Source organism: Mus musculus, chromosome 9 (assembly GCF_000001635.26).
Source record: "Mus musculus strain C57BL/6J chromosome 9, GRCm38.p6 C57BL/6J".
In the NCBI taxonomy this organism is placed as follows: Eukaryota; Metazoa; Chordata; class Mammalia; order Rodentia; family Muridae; genus Mus; species Mus musculus.
Genome location: NC_000075.6, coordinates 88,305,340 through 88,327,366, shown reverse-complemented (window position 1 = coordinate 88,327,366; position 22,027 = coordinate 88,305,340). Strand labels below are relative to the sequence as shown.

Genomic DNA, 22,027 nt, shown 5'->3' with positions numbered 1-22,027 from the left:
AGCGTTCCGGATCCTCACTCTCTATTACACCGATTTCTCCAGAAGAGTGTACAGCGGCTTGTGTTGCTCGGTGGCTCGGTCGCCGAAAAAGAAGGGGCTGGGGCGGGGGGGGTGGGGGGGGGAAGGAAAGGAAGACAAACGTGGGAGTGAGAGGGGTCCAGAGCCCGCCTGAGAGGTGCGCTGGAAGGTTGCTTCGGTGGGACCGGGACACACCGGCCGAGACGCTACTTAGGTTTGAGGACGCAACCGCTCCACGTATTCGAGCTGGAATCTCAGGAGCAAAGCAATCTTTGGGACCCTCAGCGGTGGCATAGGGCCAGCTCTGAAAGCTAAGGCGGATCCTAGCGGGTAAACCTGACAGCTACTCTGGGGCGCTCCTCCCTTACCTTTTGTGGTGTGTGTGTGTTTGTGTGTGTGTGTGTTTGTGTGTGTGTGTGTGTGTGTGTGTGTTTGTGTAAAGCTTTTAGCAGTAATAGTGGGGATCCATATTTGTTATGAACAAATCATTAAATATAAATCGCCACAGCACAAATTCCCTGTCTAATGGATTAACCCCTGTGTTTGAATGAAGTATAGTCAACACGCTAGTAGTTCTGAGAAAGGAAAGAGTATTGGTGAGGTTCCCGTGTGTTCTGGTCATTATAGAAGTTATCTAATGCCCACACAATTCCAGAATGCACCAGGTCTGCATTGTTACACACACACACACACACACACACACACACACACACACACTACATTGGGGCATACCTGTAATCCTAGCACTCAGGAGACTGAGTTGAGAGTTGAAAGTATGGGGTACATAGTGAGGCCCTATCTCACCCACAACCAAGTTGCTTTTCAATTGCAATAAAATATACATCATATATACAGGATGTGCATTACCGCGTACTGTCCTAAGTTTACAGATATTTGCCATCATTCATTTCCCAGAACATTTTTATCTTTCCAAGATTGCATTGTAAACTCATTAAACAGTGACTCCCACACAACACGGTGGCAATCACCTATAATTACAGTTCTTGGGAGTCCCGGCAGGAAAACAGTCTGGTCATGTAGTGAGTTAGTGAAGCCTGCCTCAACAACAGCAGCAGCAACAACAACAACACAAACAAACTAAACTACCAACTAACCAAAACCACCTCTCCATTTCCTTCCTTTCCAGCCTCTGGCAGTCAACATTGCATTACCAGTTTGTATAGATTTGATCATTCTAAGGACCTCATAGTTGTTCTTTTCTGACGGAATTTGTTTTACTTGGTGCAATGCCTTCAAGACTCAGTGTGTCAGCATTTCCTTTCTTTCAAAAGCCAACACTTCACACTAGGTGTGTATTTGAATGCTCACATTCATAGCAGCTTATTCATAAGGTATGAAACCAGAATCAGACCAGGGTTCACGGCTGATGAAATAGTTTAGTTGGGAGGTGAAGTAAGGACCTGCTATGTTGCTTGTTCTCACATGCAACGAAAAGTCTCTGTACATCTTCACCAACTCTATTTTTTTTTTGTCTTAAATGATAGTCACCTTATGGCACATGTGATATCTCACTGTAGTTTCTATGTGTGTTTCCCAGTTGGTTTGAAAGATGGTCAGCATGTCAAACCAACTGGGAAACACAAATAGAAACTTATGGACCATTTGTGTCCTTTCTTGTAGACATTTCCTTTAAATTTTTTTTTATTAGTTTGGTGGTGATGGCACATACCTTTAATCCCAGTGCTTGTGAGGCAAAGGCAAGCAAATCTCTGAGTTTGAGGGTAGCCTGGTCTACAGAATGAGTAACAGGATAGCCAGGGCTACACAGAGAAACCCTGTCTCAAAAAAGGGAGGGGGGGAAAGCCCCAATTGAAAAAAATGCATTTATTTATTAATTTCGCTCGTGTGTATGTGTGCAGTGTGCACATATAACACATGTGTAAAGATCAGAAGACAATTTTCAGGGCAGATTTTTCTCACAATGTAAGTTCTAGCGATGACACTCAGGTCACGAGGCTTGTAAGTACCTTGACCCATGAAGCCATTTTGTTGTCCTTCTGTCCCTGTCATTTGCATCTGCTTTAATTGAACTGTAGAAATCTTTTTCTTCTTCTTTGACAAGGTTACGTGCAGTTCAAGATGCCCTCCAGCTCATTGTACTGTCATCTATGGCCTGGAGCTCTTTCCTCTTGTGTCTGTCTTTCTAGTGTTGGGGTTAAAAGCATGTGTCACTGTGCAGTTCACACAGTAGTGGGGATTGAACCCTGGGCTTCCTGTATGCCAGACAATCACTCTACCAACCGAGCTACATCCTCAAGTCTGTAGGAATTCACAAGATGCAAATACATAATTTGAAGATATTATTGAATGTTCAGTGGTGTGTGATCACACAGGGAAGTGGAGCATCAACATTCCCCGTTCTCCTACCCACTCAAGGAAACAATGAAGGAAGAACATTTTGATAAGGGCTATCTGGAGGTCAACTGACTCCCTTTCAAGACACTGGGTTTGGGGCAAACTAGTGTTATCTAGAAAAGAACCTACTTCCTGCATGTATACTAAGTCAGTGATCCCTTGGCATGCTGAGCTAGTGATGTCACTGCCTGAGTAGTCCAACTTATAAAACTCTTGTTCCTAAAGTAAGCAGGGTGGGGCAAAACGCTATGAAGATAAGGCTGGCTCACTGTCACCGGACTGAGAGTGTGTGCCTTGGTCCAGTGGTTACCACTGGACCTTTGTATCCCACAGAGTCTGCTGGAACTCTGGGGTGGCTTTCTATCTGGCCCCTTGCGGTAGGATGCTGTCCACCTGCTTTGTTCAGCCACAACTCATAAATTTTCAATAGTCTTTACATCTCATATATGGCTTCCAGACATTTTTTTTTCTTTTCCTTTTCTTTTTTTTAATTATTTTACTTATTTACATTCCAGGCATTGCCCTCCCTCTGTCCCCCCTCCCACAGTTCCTCATCCCATTCCCCCTCTTCCTCCTTGACTCTGAAAGAGTGCTTCCCCTGCACTGCACCCGGCCTCCTCCTTTCCTGGGGTCTCAAGTCTCTCAAGGATCAAGCAAATCTTCTCCCACTGAGGCCAGACTAGGTAGACCTCTGCTACATATGTGCCAGGGTGGATCTTTGACCTGCTGGTGTATGCTGCCTTGTTGGTGGCTCAGTCTCTGGGAGCTCCTTGGGGTCTGGTCTGGTTTAGTTGAAACTGTTGGTCTTCCTATAGGGTTGCCCTCCCCTTCAGCTTCTTCAATCCTTCCCCTAATTCAATCATAGGGATCCCCAACTTCAGCCCAATGGTTGGGTGTAAGCATCTGATTCTGTCTCAGTCAGATGCTCAATCAGTAGGGCCTCTCAGAGGACAGCCATGCCAGGCTCCCGGGCTTCCAGACATTTTTCTTCTCTCTCCATAACCTACCCCAACACTGCCATGTTGGACACAGGTACATTGTGGATGCTACAAAGACCTGGCTTCTTTTTCACTGCTGAACCACACAATGTTGATGCACAAGTGCTGTTGGGAGCCGCGCCCACATTCGCCGTTACAAGATGGCGCTGACAGCTGTGTTCTAAGTGGTAAACAAATAATCTGCGCATGTGCCGAGGGTGGTTCTCCACTCCATGTGCTCTGCCTTCCCCGTGATGTCAACTCGGCCGATGGGCTGCAGCCAATCAGGGAGTGACACGTCCTAGGCGAAGGATAATTCTCCTTAATAGGGACGGGGTTTCGTTTTCTCTCTCTCTTGCTTCTTACACTCTTGCTCCTGAAGATGTAAGCAATAAAGTTTTGCCGCAGAAGATTCTGGTTTGCTGTGTTCTTCCTGGCCGGGCGTGAGAACGCTAATAACAATTGGTGCCGAAACCCGGGACAAGAAACATCTTCAGGCATGAGCGAAGACCCCCTGCTACAGGGAGGATTCAGAACTGCATCACTGGGAAGGAGCGGTTAATAAAGTGTTCCCGTAAAACAGACTGTTGAGAAGGATCCAGCGTGGATTCAGAACTCTTCAGCTGGGGAACGGTACTGATGAAGAGAAAGAAGAAAGATGAAGACTGAATAAACTGCTGTTAGAAGGACTGGTGGTCGCGTCATTCTTGCTGGTCGAGAGCGGGCGCGACAATTGGTGGCCCGTACGGGGAACCGACTCCCCCACCAAGTTCAGAACTTTCAGCAGTCAGTGGTTGCCGGCAGGGTAAGTTCACGGTGAGTGAAACTTGCGACCCCAGGAGTTTAGGAAGGACCTCGGATAAAGTAGAGGTGAGCATAAAGTTGCCAGGAAGTAGGCACAAAGTAACCCAGGAGTTTGGGAAGGACCTCGGATAAAATAGAGGCGAATATAAAGTTGCCAGGAAGCAGGCTTTGGGACAAGTTAAGGTTCCTGGTTTTGGGACAAGTTAAGGTTCCCGGTTTGGGGACAAGTTAAGGAACTATGATAACCTCAGTGTAGTGATCAATAGATCCTCGCTGTGTAGTTATGCTTTTTTCTCCCATTGACCCTTTGTGGGTAGGTCTGATAGTTTTGGTCTTGTTTGTTCTGATATATGGACTCTGTTACTGTTTGAATCAAGAGGCAGTCAAGACAGGTCAGAAAATCCTTATAGAGCAACAAGAAAGTATGTCGGAAGAGAAGGGCTTAAAAAGAAAAAGGAAAAAGAAAGGAGACACAGTGTTATCAGGTGGACAGAAAGGACAAAATAAAAGAGCTGAGGCGGAGGAGGAAGGCGAATTAGCTTCTGCGTCCTCTCCCTATGCCTCCTCAGCAGCCACCTGTAGGTGGACCTTCTGTCTGGAGATTTGGAGAGGATCGACCAGATCAGGTGTTGATGTGGGCGAGAGGGTCTGTTTGTGTGTTTCCACAGGACCAGACGGAACCTCTTTGGGTGCTGGAGAGATTGGTGAGACGCTGCAAGAATGAGGCTCCTGATCCAGTTGCCCCTGTGGATGTGGTGGATATTCCCACAAGCACAAACAATGGAGCCGAGATGGGAGATCCTTTCGGTATTCCAGAAGCCAATACCAGCTCGACATGACGTTCAAATTTTTCCATGCCTTTTTGATCCCTGAATTTCCCTTAAAGAGATAGCCCCTCTGGCTATCTATCCCTTGCTTCAGGGAAGATGAGCGGGGATGAGAGCCCTGGGATGTATGCTTGTTATAGTGTGTGTGTGTTTTGTGTTTGGCACATGTGTTAGGTGCAGAGTGTGCGGCCCGCACTTTCGCCATGGTAGCATAGGCTTTTGCTGCAGTGGAGGCGGGACAATCTCCTCAGATTCGGTTTGCCGCTCTAAAAGAAATTATGCTGCGTTATGCCGTGGGGTGCGAGGCTAAGCACTGCACAGAGGATAGCTTGCTGTTGGCATCCTGTGGAAGGCACGTCTGATTGCATGAAGGTTCAGTGTCCTAGTTCCCTTCCCCCAGGAAAAACGACACGGGAGCTGGCCAAGACCTCTCTGGGTGATGAGCCTAAGGGATGGTTTTGTGTAGGGCCCCTATGCTTGCACACTGGGGATCAGACCTCTACCTTCACCCATGAGGCTTGCTTGCAGCAATTAAGATCTGGCCATAGGTTAATTAACATCCTGGCCTTTTGATGCACCTGCCACAAGCAAAACACAATCTCCCCAGGTGTGGCTTGGCAGGATTGAGAGGTAGTCAGTGATAAGACTCCCTGGGCATGTCACCAACCTAAGACAGGGATCAAACCAATGCTGTTTGTCTCCCAAAGACGGGTAAGGGGCATGGTTGCGAGGGGCTATCTACAGACATTCTCTCTGCCAAAAAAGAAAAAAGGGGGAATTGTGGGGAGCGGGTGTGGCGGCAGTCCCAAAGGCGCCAGGGACTGCAGCTAAGTCATATGATTTGCACCTGACTTCCTCATATAAGACACAAACATCTTGAGTGCTGCGCAGGTGTACCAGGATACAGGTGAATCCAATTTGGTGGAGATTTGCCCCTGCTGCCCTGATTAGCTGAAGCTGCGTGCCTGGTGAGGTGGCGTGGCCTGCGGTGCGTGGATGAGAGAGAGTATAAAAGGAGTGAGAGGCCCAGGGTTCGAGGGAGATATAAACAGGGGAGATATAAAAACAAGGGAGATATAAACAAGGGAGATATAAACAAGGGAGATGTAAACAAGGGAGATATAAAAACAAGGGAGATATAAACAAGGGAGATATATGGAGAAAGAAGAAACAGGACTGAATAAATGTGTGCAGAAGGATCCTGTAGCAGCGTCGTTCTTCCTGGCCTGTTGAGCGCACGCAGCAAAGTGCTTCTGTTTATTTACTTATTTGTTTGTTTAATTTGTTAGTGCTGGCGATTAAACCCAGGACCTTATGGATTCGCAACAAGTACACCACCACTGAGCTGCAGATCAGCTCCAAACAGGTTCAGTTTAGAAGAAGTCTGATCCCCCCACCCCTGCCCACACACATCCTTTTTTTCTTCCCTTTTCCTTAATGTACTTTTGGTGTCATATCCAAGAAATCATTGCAAGGGTCTGGAGAGGTGGCTCAGTGGTTAACAGTACTTGCTGCTTTTTCATGGGACCTGGGTTCAATTATGCCCACATAGGGTGACTCACAGCCATCTGTAACTCTATTTCCAGGGGATCTGATGATTTATTCTGGTCTCTTTGGTCACCTGTACACATGCACTGTAAATATATACATCCAGGCGCACACACAAATACATGAAATTAATGAGACAAATGTTGGGATGACCTACACCCACACATATTGTATCAAATGAAGGTGTACCCCTGTATTTTCAATTGTTAATTTGCTGAGCCAGCACTGCAGTCATTTCTATGGCCCATTCACCTACTTTCTATGTGTAAATGTTTGTCACTTCCTCACCTGCCCTAAAAGAGGGTTCTCTGCGACTATTAGGTTAAAAAGCAAGCTGCCATGGGAGGTCACAGACGGTCACATTACCCTCAATCTGACCCAAAAGGCAGCACTAAGATATGGACTGGGTGTAGTTCTGCTGCCGATCAATTTAGAATGCGTATGCTTTGGAAACTCTTCCACCATGCTATTTGCCTTTTTTTTTTTTGGTATGAGAAATAGAGGAGGCTTTTTGTAGAATGAAGAGCTGGTGGCTGGGGCCAGAACTGGGCAGACGAGGAGAGATAGAAGCATGGATGAGAATGGAGCAGGGAGATGGGACAGTGACAGCCACACGGCGGGGTACAATGAATGGCAAAGAAGCCGGGTTAAGTTAGTAGAAGCCGAGAGACTGTTTTTGCCCCAGCCAAAATGCCAACAGCCTTAAACTACATAGAAGTGACTGCATTTTTATTATAAAAGCACAGCGGGACCCCTCAAAGTTCTAATAAATATTTATTTTTAAAAGCATTGCCAAATACAACGCTAGGAGGAGGCCATCCCCCTGTTCTCTTCTAAATGTTCAATTGTTTGGATTTCACATTTAGACCAGCAATCCGTTTTTATTTTTATTATGACATAAAGCAAAAATTTCTGATTTATTGTTTTGCATATAGCTTTCCAGGTTCTATTTGCTGGAGTGTCATCCTTGACAACCCTACTTTCAGATACGGGGTTCAGGGCTCAGAAAAACGTCAAAACGTGCATGAAAGTCACTACAGATTCTGGTGCCAACAAGACACCAATTCTGTAACACCCTCTGGGGATCAGACCATGTAAGGTTTTGCCCTGCTTCTTTCAGACTTTCTGGAAGCTGATGTTGGGATTCAGAGCCAGGGCAAGTGGCTGAGGTATCTATTTAACCTACCAAGGCAAATCTAGCCTCCAGGGTCTCCCAGCCTACCATGCCCTCTAAAGTGAACTTCCCAACCCAGGGACTGGACTTCCTCTCACAGAGAGGCTCTTCCCTATTAATCCAGACCTCTGGCTTTCTCTATTCTTTCTTCTTTCCCTAGCTTTCTCTTTGCCCTCCCCTTTTCTCCCTCTGTGTGCCTGTCCCCCCTCCTGTGTGGCTGTTGAACTTCTTTGAGAGCTGCAATAAACCTGCTTTTATATTTTAATTTGGCTTGAATTGGCTCATTGGAAGAGAATACCTATCAGCCCTGGACTGTCATTTGTTTTGCTTAATTTTACTGTATTTTTATTTTAACAGAGGAAAATGCTAATAAACCAAACCCACATTTAACAGAAGAGTGTGTGTCTTTGTGTGTGTGTGTGTAGGGGGGAGTGTGTTGGGTGTGTGTGTGTGTGTGTGTGTGTGTGTGTGTGTGTGCTTGCACATGTGCTTGGAGATTGATGTCATGCCTGACTTTTGTGTAGCCACTGAGGATCGAACTCAGGTCTGAGCAGCAAGGACTTTAGTGATTGAGCCCCTCCCCATACAACTCATTCAACACGAATGTAAAGCTATTAACTATACTTTTAATTTTCATTTGGGGTTCACTAGGTACCCCTTTAGCCTCCCCTTTTCTGTGTCAGGATGCAATCCATGGGCATATTCAGTTTGCTCACGTTTTTAGTCTCCTCTAACCTGTCATACTTTCTCAGCTTCCTTTGTCTTGTATTATTTTGGTATTAAAATTTTCTTTAAAATTACATTTATTTAGTATGTGTGTGGAGGAAGACAATTTGTAGGAACTTGTTCTTTCTCTTTTCCACATGCAGGGGTCCAGATCATCAGGCATGGAGGCAGGCAATTTTATTCACTGAACCATCTAGCCAGCCCTAAACTAACATTTCTGAAGGGTATTGGTACTTGTATACTTGTATATTTTGTCTCAGTTTGGGCTTGTCTGAGGTTACCTCATGATTAGACTGAAGCAGGACAGGTTTAGCAGGAACACCACGAAGGGGAGATGCCTTCTCTGTGTTGTATGTGTTGAGATACATTAGACAAATGTGAGATCACTGATTCCTCCAGGGTGTGCACATTTTTGTGTGATGTCCTATGTCTTCCCCAATCATCCTCTCCATGCCTTCTTTGGATATAAGTCTCTTACTGAATTTAGAGCTTGCTGATTTGGCTGGTTGGCTGGCCAGGAAGCCATAGGCATCCTCCTATCTCCATCTCCTAGTACTGTGATTACAGGTGTACAACTGCACAGCCTTTTAAAGATTTATTTATTTATTTATTTATTTATTTATTTATTTATCTCATGTATGTGAGTACACTGATGCTGTCTTCAGGCACACTAGAAGAGTGTGTCAGATCCCATTACAGATGGTTGTGAGCCACCATGTAGTTGCTGGGAATCGAACTCAGGACCTCTGGAAGAGCTGCCAGTGTTTTTAACTTCTGCGCCATCTCTCCAGTCCCACTGCATAGCTTTTTAAAATGTGGTGCTGGAGATCTTCACTCGTTGGTTCAAGCTTGCCTGGCCAGAACTTCACTGATAAAACCGTTTCACCGGTCACCTATATATTTGAAACTAGGTCACGTAACCCTTTCTGAAATTCCAGCTCTGCTGTTTCCAGGCTTCTGTATCTTTGTCATCCTTAAACTATGTGTGCACTCAGATCTAAAATGACCTTTGCTTATTTGTTGGAACAAGTTCAAGCTAATCCAGCCCTTAAAGGTTTCCCCTACCCAGCCAGCCTTACCTCTCATGGACCTTTCAGAAGTCCCTCCTTCTCTCCAAGCTACTCCTGCCTGCCTCTAGCCGGGCCCAGGCTGCCTTGATTGCCTCCTTCAGGTCAGCAGGACATTTCTGTACTGCTCAGACAGTAGTGACAGTGTCTTCTTTAAATTCCCAGACTAGTCCCAAAATTTCACCTTAATGTGATCTTTTTTCTTTTCTTTTCTTTTTCTTTTCTTTTCTTTTTTTTTTTTTTTGGCCAGGTATTTAAAATCCCCTTTGTCTGGCCTCCACGCCATGCAGACAGATCTAGTACAGTGATCATAGCCACAACCTGTGGTCTCCTTTAAAGGCCATGAGGTGCCCCTGAGAGCAGTCAGTGCGGCAGGCGGGTGAAACTAAGTATGTGTAAGACTGCCAGTCAGTCATGGATTTCTCAAGTCAAGTAAGCAAAATATTCTCCACGGATTTCTCTATGACACGTGGTAGCTCAACCAGCTAATGGACAAAATGTTAATAAAGAACAAATCATGAATTTATAGGGGTTTAGTGTCAACAACATAACATTGGTAACAGTACAAAAATTTGACCTCTAGTAGTTGACTGATTTTTTTTTGGAGTTAAAGTCTTCTGCAGTCTAGGCTTGTCTCAGGTTCCTGATGCTCCTGATGTTGACCTTGAACTCTTGCCTCCACCTCCCAGTTGCTGGGATTAAAGCCATATCTTGGTTCTTTGCTCTGTGGGTTTTTGTAAATTAATTAATTTTTATTGATAGTGTTAACATTGGGGGATTGAACATATGCATATTAGGCAAGGTCTCTACCACAGCAGTGCACCTGCCAGGATCTTCTTCTAGTGCTTGAAAACTTTTATCTGATTCAGCAAAGTCTTATTCACTCTAGGGAGCAACTCATGTAATGTTAAAGCTAAAAGAAGCTTTAATTGGCTGGGCATGGTGGCGCACGCCTTTAATCTCAGCACTCGGGTGGCAGAGGCAGGCGGATTTCTGAGTTCGAGGCCAGCCTGGTCTACAAAGTGAGTTCCAGGACAGCCAGGGCTATACAGAGAAACTCTGTCTTGAAAAACAAAAAAACAAAAAACAAACAACAACAACAACAACAAAAAAGCTTTAATTGAATGAGTTCAGCTTTAATTTAATGCAGACAATACAATTTGTGTGTGTGTGTGTGTGTGTGTGTGTGTGTGTGTGTCTGCTTGCCCATGCATGCCTGTCTAGAAGTCATGGGTCAGATATTGGACCTGGGGATCAGATATCAGATTCTTAATTCAGGTTCAGGCATTTTAACCACTAAGCAGTCTCCTCACTTCCAAAGAGAACAACCTTTAACAGCAAATCATCGATTTCCATAAAAAAAAAAAAACAAAAACACTAAGGATTCCAGCCTCCCACTGCCTCAAAAGAAAAAAGGCGGTTTCTGTCCCATTAGGAGCACACAAGGGATGTAGGTAGATTCCTAGACTCATGGTCTAATTACAGATTAGGGCATTTGTATTGAAACAAGCGGCAGCAGGTGCCCTTCTGAATGCTGTGATGAGAAAGTCAGCACAAATAAGCTTTTGAGATTGCTTGAGCTGGCTCCAGTTGGCAGTCTAATGAAGCCCGAGGAAGCCTTTCAGAACACTGTTTTAAATGAATCAAGTAAAAGAAATATGTAGGCATAGTGTTATTGTACACTGTGTAAAGATTATCCTTGGATATTCAAATGCTAATTCCTGTGCCTTCATATCTGGTTGCAATCCTTAGTCTGAGAATCTCCTGCTCCAATGTTGTGTAAACATTGCTCTCCATTTATTCTCTGATTTGTCAATAAAAGCTGATCAGCCAATGACTCGGAGGGTTGTTATAGCTGGACTTCCAGCCAGTAAAGTGGAGTGACAGAGATGGGGGGCGGGGAATGAGAGAGAGAGAGGAGGGGGGATGGGGGATTCACTACTACGGGGAGGGGGAGAGAGTCCAGAAGACACCATGAGAAAACCCCTGGAGTCCAGAGAGCCAGATCAGTACTAAAGTGCAAGTATCACTGGGGTTTTGACTGGGTGGTAGCCAGATTAGTTTAGAGGACTAAACTAGAGTAATACTGCTTAGTTGTTGTGCCTTTAAAGCTTGTGAAATAAATATAGTAGTTCAGTCTCACTTATTTCATAGCTACCTGGTTTAAGAGGGAAACTGCAATTTTATGAGGTCCCATTTATCGATTCTTGATCTTACAGCACAAGCCATTGCTGTTCTATTCAGGAATTTTTCCCCTGTACCCATATCTTTGAGGCTTTTCCCCACTTTCTCCTCTATAAGTTTCAGTGTCTCTGGTTTTATGTGGAGTTCCTTAATCCACTTAGATTTGACCTTAGTACAAGGAGATAGAAATGGACCAATTCGCATTCTTCTACATGATAACCGCCAGTTGTGCCAGCACCATTTGTTGAAAATGCTGTCTTTTTTCCACTGGATGGTTATAGCTCCCTTGTCAAAGATCAAGTGACCATAGGTGTGTGGATTCATCTCTGGGTCTTCAATTCTGTTCCATTGGTCTCCTTGTCTGTCACTATACCAGTACCATGCAGTTTTTATCACAATTGCTCTGTAGTACAGTTTTAGGTCCGGCATGGTGATTCCACCAGAGGTTCTTTTATCCTTGAGAAGAGTTTTTGCTATCCTCGGTTTTTTGTTATTCCAGATGAATCTGCCGATTGCCCTTTCTAATTCGTTGAAGAATTGAGTTGGAATTTTGATGGGGATTGCATTGAATCTGTAGATTGCTTTTGGCAAGATGGCCATTTTTACAGTGTTGATCCTGCCAATCCATGAGCATGGGAGATCTTTCCATCTTCTGAGATCTTCTTTAATTTCTTTCTTTAGAGACTTGAAGTTCTTATCATACAGATCTTTCACTTTCTTAGTTAGAGTCACGCCAAGGTTCCAAAACACCCATGGAAGGAGTTACAGAGACAAAATTTGGAGCTGTGACGAAAGGATGGACCATCTAGTGATTGCCATATGCAGGGATCCATCCCATAATCAGCTTCCAAATGCTGACACCATTGCATACACTAGCAAGATTTTGCTGAAAGGACCCAGATATAGTTCTCTCTTGTGAGACTATGCCGGGGCCTAGCAAACACAGAGGTGGATGATCACAGTCAGCTATTGGATGGGTCACACGGCCCCTAATGGAGGAGCTAGAGAAATTACCCAAGGAGCTAAAGGGAACTGCAACCCTATGGGTGGAACAACAATGTGAACTAACCAGTACCCGGGAGCTCTTGTCTTTAGCTGCATATGTATCAAAAGATGGCCTAGTCGGTCATCACTCAAAGAGAGGCCCATTGGACTTGCAAACTTTATATGCCCCAGTACAGGGGAACGCCAGGGCCAAGGAGGGGCAGTGGGTGGGTAGGGGGTTGGGGGGTGTGTGTATGGGGGACCTTTGGGATAGCATTGAAAATGTAAACGAGGAAAATACCTAATTAAAAAAAAAAAGAGGGAAACTGCAACAAAAACACATTTATAAAAAAGCCACCAACAGAAGTTAGATTACAAAGGAAACTAGAGTGAAAAACCATTATCAAAACATTTTGAAAATTCATGATATACATTTATAACAGGATTATACACATATTCTTTGTTAGCATAAATAGCAACCCATTCATTATATTGGCAAAGTGAGCTAATCTCATCTTTTGAGGAAGTTAGTGTAAAATTTTTGATCTTGAAATCAGAGAATTAAACTATGGCTGCACACAGGTCATGTTGGACAGCCAGTTGCTTTTGATGCTGCTTCCTCAGTGTGGCCAAAAGTGTTGACAGCCACATCTGCACAATGTGTTGTGAATGGATTGGTTGACAGAGTTGATGTGGGCTGACTTCTTTCAAGGAATACCACATTTGGGTTGTGGATGTAGCTTGGTGGTAGGGTACTCGTGTAGCAGGTGTGATCCAGGGCTTACAGGACACCATCACTTTCTTTAAACTTCAATTCTAGACATGTCTTGTCTAAATATCAGTGAATTTGTCTTGGCTTAGTGTGTGGCATGAAGGTATCCCTCAAAATTCATGTGTTAATACAACTGCTAATGCAAATGCATTAAGAAGGGAGGCCTTGGGAAACTAACTTGTATAGGTCCTGAGAACTGTGTTATCATGGATTAATTAGCATGACAAAGGGTGTTTTGCTCTCCTTTTGCCTTTTAGTCCCATCTTCCCTTCGAGGACATACTGTTCCTTCCTTCTGTACAGTAACAGGTACCATCTTAGAAGCAGAGACTGTATCCTTATCAAACACCAAACCTGCCAATGCCTTGTGTGGATTCTCCATTTTCCAGAACTCTGAGAAATAAAATGTACTTTATAAATTATCCAGTCTCTGAGATTTCACTATAGCTATACAAATTGACTAGGACAGTAGGTTATTGTTTTCAACATAGTTTATCAGTGCTTGTTATTTTATGCTTTTTAATGTCCTGTAAACAATGTAGGATAGGCAGCTATTTCTTCCACAGTAAATTTCTAGTATAATATTGACTGGAAGTGATTGATAGCAGGTTTCTCTTATTATGTTGTTTTCAAGGGTAGGTGGAAAGTATTAATTGTTTGCACAGGGAAGTGTAATGTTTTCAATAGTGTCTTAGGGTTTTACTGCTGTGAACAGACACCATGACTAAGGCAAGTCTTACAAAGGACAGTATTTAATTGGGGATGGCTTACAGGTTCAGAGGTTCAGTCCATCATCATCAAGGTAGGAGCATGGCAGCATTTAGGCAGGCATGGTGCAGGAGGAGCTGAGAGTTCTACATCTTCATCTGAAGGCTGCTAGCAGAATACTGGCTTCCAGGCATCTAGGATGAGGGTCTTATAGCCCATACCCACATCGACACACCTACTCCAACAGGGCCACATCTCCTAATAGTGCCACTCCCTGGACCAAGCATATTCAAACCATGACTTGCATATATACCTTTATAAGAGAAAGGAAATTCTCTTCTTCCTCCTCTTCTTCTGCATTTCAGAAGGGTTTGATAGTGTCACATGTTTTTCTTTTCATGTGTATATTTGTTGCAGAGAGACTGTGTGTGTGAGAGAGGGTGTTGGTGTGTGTAGTTTCATGTATAGGCCTGGGATCGATACCAGGAATCATTTAGATTATTCTTCAACTTTATCCTTTGATGCACAGTCCCCCCACCCCCACTCTGTTTTGTTTTAAAGAAAACCCTGGAAAACATTCAGAACATTTCAAAAGTCTATCCAATGTTATTTAGACATTAGACATTAAAATTGAAAAAAGATTCCTAAGCTTTTCCTTTAAGATGTACAATATATCTTCTAGCACTTAGAAGTTTAAAGGCAGACTTATAGGCTAGAAAGTTAATGTCTAAAAATCAGTCATTTTTTTAAAATACCAATAAAAAAACGAGTAGATTTTGAAATAAAACCCAGTATCATTTACATTAGCATTTTCCCAAAATAAAACACTTATAGGAGCTGCTGTGGTCATGGCGCCTCTTCACAACAATGGAAACTCTAACTAAAACAGAACTCCATAGCCCTTCCTTCCTTCCTTCCTTCCTTCCTTCCTTCCTTCCTTCCTTCCTTCCTTCCTTCCTTCCTTCCTTCCTTCCTTCTTTCCTTTCTCTCTCTCTCTCTCTCTCTCTCTCTCTCCCTCTCCCTCTCCCTCTCCCTCTCCCTCTCCCTCTCTCTCTCTCTCTCTCTCTCTCTCTCTCTCTCTCTCTCCCTCTCTCTCTTTCTTTCCAAAAATTTGAGACTGGGTCTCTAAAAAATTTCCAGTCTTCCTCCATTGTCTTCCAAGTAGCGGGATTATAGGTATGCACCACCTTGCTTTGCTGAGAAAGAGCTGCTGCAAACAAGCCTGATAGCCCTCCTGAAACTGTGATGCCATTTACCATTAAACTTTCACCAAAGCCATGTAGGTGATAGTAGCATGCTTTTTTTTTTATTATGTATTTTAATGGTTTTGTGAACATTTTCTCTTTTTTTCTTAAATTTTTTATTATTTAAAAGCATTTTATACATCAAATATATTAATAATGTTGAGTATTTTGAGAATCAAAAAATACATAAAGATGTGATCAACTTTTATATTTATATCCTTTCATACCCTAAAATATCATTAATGAACATTTAATATTATCCATAACTGATGATTCTATATCTAATATTGAATACAAAATTGTTTCAAAACATACAAAATATTCTTTGGGAATTAAGCATAGTAAAAGAGCATAAAATATTAAAGATGAATCATTAAGAAATACATTCAAAAGCCCTTATATGATACCACCTGACATAGTGAGAGTATTTAAAATGCATTATATATTTGTTTATATTGTCTAACTATAACTTTACTTAAAAAAGATTATCAGTGTTTCTAAAAGAGAAATTATTTTTTCAGTAAGTATATTTTAGAAATTTCAAAATAGCAAAAGCTCTTTGAAGTTAAACATTAAGAAAAATGATAATTTCAAGCACAGTGAGAAAAATTATTATTTCCATGATGTTTGTCAAACATGATTTTAATATTTCAACTGTTAATATTCAACAGACAGGATAATTATATTAAGATATATTTTGTTGTTATGTCTCCCTTTTCATTTCTGATTTTGTTAATTTGGACACTGTCTCTGTGTCCTTTAGTTAGTCTGGCTAAGGGTTTATCTATCTTGTTGATTTTCTCAAAGAACCAGCTCCTGGTTTTGTTGATTCCTTGTATAGTTCTTTTTGTTTCTATTTGGTTGATTTCAGTCCTGTGTTTGATTATGTCCTGCTGTCTACTCCTCTTGGGTGGATTTGCTTCTTTTTGCTCTAGAGCTTTCAGGTATGCTGTCAAGAGCAGCACGTTCTTAACTCTCCAGAATTATGACCTAAGTTTCAGTTCTTTATGAAGCACTCCACTCAGGCATTATGTTACAGAAACAAAAATGAACTAAGATGTTTAAACTAATAAAGCAATCATGGCACTGGCAACAGAATAAACAGATCAACAGCCCAGAAACAGACTTAGAAAGATGTATTCTTGGCTTACCATGATTTGACTGACAACTTTTCAGCTTGGCAATGATGAAAGGCAGTGCCCATTCATTCCATTCAGGCTACTTTTCAGTTCTGATCTTTTTCGATTGTATGTGGCAGGATACTTTCCCAAGGTGCTGGGCAGTAGTGGCAAGATGTAGCTTCTGGTGAGGTTGCATGGGTTCATAGGGGATGCTGAACCGCGAGCTACACTTCTAAGCTGTGATATTTGGTAGATTGGGTATATTAGGTGAATTTAAAAAATTACAACGGGTTTATCAGTCACCATATCATAAGTGAAACAGTATCTCCTTGGTCGACTAAACTTGGACAAAGAGACAAAGGTAAACAACCCAAAAAAGGTAGATTTCAGTGAGCACATTGGAGCTACTAGATGCTCAAAAGCAAAACTCAACCCAGACCCTGTGTTCTTTACTAAAGTAACTCAGATGTGGGGCTCATGGACCGTGTCACAAGAGGGACTGGCACGGACCTGGGAAAGTGGAGCATGTGCAAACCCCGGAAATGTCAAAATGTGAGACCGGCAAGAGTGGAACTATCTTCATCCCAGTTTCCATGCCTGCCTCAGAGCATGGAACCAGGTTACCTGCCTACCCCAATCAGGTACTCAGCCGCAGTACTCAGCATCTGGAACACCTCTCCATGCTAATGAGGCATCTCAGTGGCCTTAGCTTTCAGCCAATGACCTTTTTCCACCTTGGATAATCTCACCCCCAAACTATATAACCCTTGGTTCGCCCGAATAAAGTGCATGTATTCAAACCCACCCAGAATAATGAAATACGAACAAGCTAAGATTGTCTCAGAGAGCTGCTTCATTAAAGATCATGGGAGAAGGAATTCTACTAAACCAGCACCCTCTCCCTCTTGCTCCCAACCAGACCAGGATCCTGCTTCACCCCCGGGCCGATCTTGGAAGAGGTGGACTTGGGCCCTCATCATTCAAGACTTTTCCTTGTCCTCTCTGAACCGGTGTACTGGCAGTGTCAGGACACCCAGAGAGGAGAGTTGGGACTGGAACCATGCTCAAACTGGGCAGCAGACCTAAGTGTAGATTGCAAAGCTGTTGGCTCATAGAAGATAATGACAGAATATTTAGATGACCCGGGGTGTGGTGGTGAAAGGCGCAACCCACTGAATCTGCAGTTCATGAAATGGGGACTTCTAACTTGGGGAATACATTGCAGACTGAACAGATAGGTCTCAGACTAGGAGAAAATATTTGTAAAAGATGGTTTTAGAGAACCAGGACTCAAAATATACAAAGTACCCTTAAGACTCAACAGTAGAAAAACAACTTTATTTAAACAGATCTGCTAGAGACTTCATCAAAAGAAGAAAGACATCCAGAGCAGGAGGCAGCCCCTCATTTCCCAGCCTGAGGGTGGAGGAAAAAACTGCTACAAGTATGTCACATCCTGGGACATTGACGTCATAGCTGGAAGTGTTGTGTGGGGCAGGGTAGATATGCAGATAGGAAATGGCCCTCTGTACAGAGGCTGTGGTGTGCACTGTACAGAGGATATGAGGTGTACATTCTGCTCTCACTCACCTTTGCCAGGAGTCTAACACTGCTCTGAGAAGCCCCTTTTAAAAATTTAAAGGACTGCCAGCCCCCACCCCTCTTTTAATTTTAATCTTACCCAAGAAGGCACACTCTTTCTTCCTGGGATCTACACTGGCAGCTAAAGATTTTTAAATAAAGTTTTGCTTTATGCATACAATTTCAAACAAACAAAAAACTGTGTCATCCAACTAAAGACCCCTCCTTTTTAATAAAGTCAAATAAAAACGGTTTCAGTTTTTACTTAGAGAAATAGTTCCAAGCACTTACGCAGCTTTGAGTCCAGAAACACTGAGTTGTGGCCCTCCTCAGACTCTTGCTTGCTAGCAGTGGGTTGGAGATCTGCTTCGGACAAACTGTTACCTCAGGCTGTGGAAACTTTCTCAGGGCACAGTTTGTGCTTCAGAGGAGAGAGAGAACCAGTCTTTTATTAGAAAGTGGTACCCCAAGATGTTAGTGGGGCCTCACAGAGCCCTATCAGTGTCTGGACCACAAAGGGTTTCCAGGTCCCCTCCCATCCCCTCCTCCTTCTGTCATCTGTCTGTCTCCCTTTCCTCCACCCCTCTCTGTTTCTCCTTCCCTAACTCTCTCTCTCTTTCTGTTCTTTTTTTAAATCCTATGTTACTATTTCCAAAACATTGATAGTGTTTGCTTCCTTACAGACATGGCCTGTCATTTCAGCCAGATGAAATCAAAGACAAGTCTTGACGCCTCCAATTTTTTAATGCTGTGCTTCAAATGAGGCGGGTAAAGAGATGTTTCTAGACTATTCTCCAGTAGATATTAGGAACTTTAAACCTTTTCTCATCAGACTGGAATAACTACCTTTTGAGATATTAGAGGCCAGAGAACCACGCTGTGTTATCCATCTTCAGAATGCAGGTAGACCATGATGTCTAACTTTTGTTGTTGTTGTTTTTTAAGATAGAGTTTCACTGTAGCTCAGACTACCCTCAAACTTGCTATAAGGCTGAGGATGGCCACTTTTGATCCTGTTTCTTCCTCCCAAGTGCTGGGATTACAAGCATGGGTCACAGAGCGTTAACATCAAATATACAATTCTGTGATTAAATTCAACAATCATTGAAAAAGAAATGTGTAGGGTAGGCTGCCTCAAAACTGTGTTAGAACAATGAAGATTCCCCTACTTTGGACACAGGTGAGGAGACTGGTGCTCCAGACACCATCTGGCTGTCACCCCCATGAGCACTGTCCTCTCTCTAGAGTCTGCCTTTGCCTTCATACACGGGAGTCTCAAGTTGCATTTACCTTTGGTCCACTCACTTCCCCTCTAAAGGAAGAGTTCCTTGGGGGTGTTGTTAGATTATAGATGTCTTCACAATGTCTCTGGTGTTCTCATTGTCATTATATTAATAATTATAAATATTCAAGTTCTCATCTGTTAGACAAGGATGTTTACTCTGTAAATCCCTATTGTGTGTGTTTGTGTGTGTATGCACATGTGTGTTTAAGGTGTGTGTGTGTGTGTGTGTGTGTGTGTGTGTGTGTGTGTGTGTGATGCACATGGAGGAAGAAGATGGCATCTGATCCTCTGGAGTTGGAGTTAGAGGCAGTTGTGAATCCTTTGACTTGGCTACTGGGACCTGGACTCCAGTTGTCTGCAAGTGCAGTATACACTCTTAACTGATGAACCATTTTTCAAACATCTGTCTCTATGTCATGAATATACATTTGTATAGCCTTTTTTCCTCCCTGGCCTTAAAGTCAAGATCCTCTTGCTTCCACTTGAGGGCTGGGATTACAGGTGTGTTTCGCCATGTCTGGTTACATATTGTAAAGTATAGGAAATATGAGATGAGGCAAGGCTTGTGGTCAGTACTTCTCCCTCATTGTTTAATTTGCACAGAAGCCTTTTCAAAGGTATAGAGAGAAAACACTTCATCTAATCTGTCATAACCTGATTGGTCTGACTTGCTAATCTCTGGCAACTCAATGTGGAAAACATGTTCATTTCATTTGATTGGGAGCCAGCACAGATTAGACAGGGGCGTGGTTTTGAGATCTTGGGTAAGACCCTTAGCTTGTGTAATGGGGTCACTCTTGAAAATTTGTTAACATCTGCCTCTGTATTTGTAAGGCTCTGGTAGAGCTTCTCAGAAGACAGCCATATCAGGCTCCTTTCAGCATGCTCTTCTTGGCATCCACAATAGTGTCTGAGTTTGGTAACTGTAGATGAGATGAGTCCCCAGGTGGGACAGTCTCTGGGTAGCCTTTCCTTTAGTCTCTGCTTTATACTTTATCTCCATATTTGCTCCTGTGAGTATTTTGTTCTCCTTCTAAGGACTGAAGCACCCACACTTTGTTCTTCCTTCTTATTGAGCTTCTTGTGGTCTGTGAATTGTATCCTGGTTATTTGGAGCTTTTGGGCTAGTATCCATTTATCAGTGAGTACATATCAAGTGACTTCTTTTGTGATTGGGTTACCTCACCCAGGATGATATTTTCTAGTTCTATCCATTTGCATAAGAATTTCGTAAATTCATTGTTTTTAATACCTGAGTAGTACTCCATTGTATAAATGTATCACATTTTTTTGTATCCATTCCTCTGTTGAGGGACATCTGGGTTCTTTCCATCTTCTGGCTATTATAAATAAGGTTTCTATGAACATAGTGGAGCATGTGTCCTTATTACAAGTTGGAGCATCTTCTGGTTATATGCCCAGGAGAGGAATTGCTGGATCTTCTCATAGTACTATGTCGAATTTTCTGAGGAACCGCCAAACTGATTTCCAGAGTGGTTGTACCAGCTTGCAATCCCACCAACAACGGAGGAGTATTCTTTCTCCACATCCTTGCCAGCATCTGCTGTCACCAGAATTTTTGATCTTAGCCATTCTGACTGGTGTGAGGTGGAATCTCAGGGTTGTTTTGATATGCATTTCCCTGATGACTAAGGATGTTGAACATTTTTTCAGGTGCTTCTCAGCCATTCTGCATTCTTCAGTTGAGAATTCTTTGTTTAGCTCTGTACACCATTTTTAAATAGGGTATTTGATTTTCTGGAGTCCAGCTTCTTGAGTTCTTTGTATATATTAGATATTAGTCCCCTATGGGATTTAGGACTGGTAAAGATCCTTTCCCAATCTCTTGGTGGCCTTTTTCTCTTATTGACAGTCTTTTGCCTTACAGAAGCTTTGCAATTTTATGAGTTCCCACTTGTCGATTCTTGATCTTACACACAAGCCATTGCTGTTCTGTTCAGGAATTTTTCCCCTGTGCCCATATCTTCGAGGCTTTTCCCCACTTTCTCCTCTATAAGTTTCAGTGTCTCTGGTTTTATGTGGAGCTCCTTGATCCACTTAGATTTGACCTTAGTACAAGGAGATAGGAATGGATCAATTCACATTCTTCTAAATAATAACTACCAGTTGAGCTAGCACCATTTGTTGAAAATGCTGTATTTTTTCCACTGGATGGTTTTAGCTCCTTTGTCAAAGATCAAGTGACCATAGGTGTGTAGGTTCATTTCTGGGTCTTCAATTCTATTCAATTGATCTACCTGTCTGTCACTGTACCAATACCATGCAGTTTTTATCACAATTGCTCTGTGGTACAGCTTGAGGTCAGGCATCGTGATTCCACCAGAGGTTCTTTTATTGTTGAGAATAGTTTTTGCTATACTAGGTTTTTTGTTATTCCAGATGAATTTGCAAATTGCTCTTTCTAACTCTGTGAAGAATTGGGTTGGAATTTTGATGGGAATTGCATTGAATCTGTAGATTGCTTTGGGTAAGATAGCGATTTTTATTATACTATCCTGCCAATTCATGAGCATGGGAGATCTTTCCATCTTTAGAGATCTTCTTTGAATTCTTTCTTCAGAGACTTGGAGTTCTTGTCATACAGATCTTTCACTTCCTTAGTTAGAGTCAC

At 42.8% G+C, this 22,027-nt stretch overlaps 1 non-coding gene across 1 annotated transcript; it reads left to right on the top strand.

Annotated features, from left to right (window-relative positions):
* Positions 1-1,564: 1,564 nt before the first annotated feature.
* On the top strand, positions 1,565-1,624 carry Gm51281 (predicted gene, 51281). Its single transcript, NR_162813.1, has one exon. It is a non-coding gene; the product is annotated as a predicted gene, 51281 (primary transcript).
* The last annotated feature ends 20,403 nt before the right edge of the window (positions 1,625-22,027 follow it).